This window comes from Lolium rigidum, chromosome 7 (genome assembly GCF_022539505.1).
Source record: "Lolium rigidum isolate FL_2022 chromosome 7, APGP_CSIRO_Lrig_0.1, whole genome shotgun sequence".
Lineage (NCBI taxonomy): Eukaryota > Viridiplantae > Streptophyta > Magnoliopsida > Poales > Poaceae > Lolium > Lolium rigidum.
Window position 1 is genome coordinate 274,739,133 of NC_061514.1, and position 2,587 is coordinate 274,741,719.

The 2,587-nt window shown below is 46.2% G+C and overlaps 1 pseudogene; it reads right to left on the reverse strand.

The window, feature by feature from the left end:
- LOC124672789 overlaps positions 1 to 2,215 on the reverse strand; it is a 9,987-nt pseudogene extending 7,772 nt beyond the window's left edge.
- Positions 2,216 to 2,587: the final 372 nt, after the last annotated feature.

Consider the following 2,587-nt stretch of genomic DNA (forward strand, 5'->3'; position numbering starts at 1 on the left):
TCATAACAGTATCCACAAACCTGTGTGATAATCCTAGCTTCTTCATAATTTCTTCCAGGTAGGACCACTCTAGGCGGTCATAAGCTTTTTTCATGTCTAGTTTCAAGGCACAATGACCATTCCTCTTGCTTCTACTATTCTTCATGAAATGAAGGCACTCATATGTTGTGATAACATTGTCGGTAATCAGCCAACCTAACACAAAAGCCGATTGCTCTTCTAAGATTATCTCCGGGACTCCGGGAGGATCTGCTTCAACCGGTTCGCCAGCACTTTGGATGCGATTTTACAAATCACATTGCCCACGCTAATGTGACGGTATTGAGACAGATGAGTGGGGTTTTGTACCTTTGGGATAAGAACGATGAACATTTTGTTTATCTCCTCAGATGAATCAACTCCGTTAAGCAGCCAAATTACAATGTCAGTGATCTCCTCACCACATAAGTGCCAATGTTTCTGGAAGAAATGAGTTGGGTACCCATCGGAGCTTTGGTTGGAAACATTTGGAAAAGTGCTTCTTTTACTTCCTTCCCTGAATATGGAGCGTTAAAAATTTCATTCATCTCACCGGTGACTTTACAAGGTACATGTGAGAGTACTTCCTCTATGCCAATCATCTGCCTCGAGCTTGATAGAGATCAGCAAAGAATTCATTCGCGTGTTGTTCTAAGGCAGGCAAGTTATCACATACGGTACCATCATCTTTAACCAGTCGAGTGATGCAGTTTTTTTTTATCACCTTCCTTTAGCCATTGCACTCTCGCCCATTGCCGTCACATAACTTCTTCACGGAAACTGAGCTCCACAATACGTTGCTCTATCTTTCGTTCTTCATAAGATGGGCCAACCCTAGAAGAATCTGCTCTATACGCTTGGAGGTCTCTTCTTAGCTTCCTCAGCTCAGAGCGCACCGCACCGAAAGAGCTCAAACCCCACCCTTCAATTGCACCCGCAGTGTGCTTCAATTTATCATGCAGTTCTCCAACTGATCTAGCTCCCCCAGTGTTCCACGGTGATTCCAGCATTGGTTTGAACTCCTCATGTGACTCCCACATAATCTCATAACGAAAGAGTTTATTGTTAGCTATCCTTCTATTCTGTGCTTCCATAGCATTAAGGAGCAAAATCGGTGAGTGGTCCGTCAGATGATGTACTATAGCCATAGGAAACCGAGCACTCCACTCTGTGGACGCCAAAGCACGATCCAATCTAACTCTGCAGTATTCACCTTCTTGGACTCGCCTTTCAAAAGTCCAGTCGAGCCCCTGGTAGCCGAGGTCAACCAACTCACACACATCAACACATTCCCGAAAAAGGTTTATCTGTGCCATATCTCTATCATTTGGTCCGAACTGCTCTTCTCTTCGTAAAACTAAAATCTCCTATACATAGCCAAGGAAGATCACAATCAGCCTTCAAGAACCTCATCATATCCCAGGTTCTAAATCTCAAACTCCAATTTGCCTCGCCATACCAAGTCTGTGAGTCTCCATGGCTCCTCTCCTACGCTCATTCACTACCATATCAATATGATACTTCCGAGAAATTTCTAAGTACTAAACTCGGCGGGTTCTTCCGGTAGATGCACAAACCCCCAATTCTACCACTACTTCCCACGCCGTAAGCATGGTCAAAACCCGGAGTTCTAGCTAGACCCTCCACTCTACATTTTGCAAGTGGAGGCACGAGAATAGACGGCGAATGGGTGCGTACAAGATCACGCACCTCATGGACTGTCGCAGGATCGCCCACCCCACGACAGTTAAAGCTCAGGGTACTCATTGGGCCGGGCGGTCCTCCTCGGAGGCCGCCGATGTCACCATATCAGTTGTAGAACTCGTCTTGCCACTATCAACCTTCTTGGTCCTCTTTTTTATCTCTTGGAAGCGTGTACCCTGGTGGTGGGGGAGGCACTAACATTCCCGTTGACTTATTGGCATCCTCCTCCATGTCACCAGATTCCATGCTCTCACTCGCAGGCTCCTCCCCATCAAACTTCAGGCGTCTTTGACGATTTTTTAGCTCGTTCATTAGAGGCATCCTCCTCCATGTCTATCAGAGGGTTTTTTAGTGGGCTGGATGCTGTGTCACGGATATCATCATCCTCGAACACATCCCCGGTCCCCGGATGGACGCTTACGTGCCAGATGTTCGGCACGCCCTCCTCTTCCACATCCTCCATATTGAATATCCTTTGGATCATGGACCCCATCACCGCAATTCTCCATGTCATGCCCCATAATACCACAAACATCACATAAATATCCAATTTTCTCATATTTAACATGCAATAGCTTCCATTCTCCTCCAGATATTTAGAGGGGCAAATCTGATCGAGTGGTTGATTGACATCAATATTTGCTCGAACTCGTACGTAATCACCTTCAAACCAATGTTGATGATTCATCTCCACACTTTTCACTTTGCCAATTCGTCTTGCCAATTGATCCACCACCCCCTGGGTACGGTACAACTCCGGAATAGAGTGTATATGTGCCCAAACCGCGATTCGGTCCAAGGTAGCCAAGGTAGCCTCTGCGGGATTACCCATTCCATCATATTCTGCCATTACCACTACCAGCTT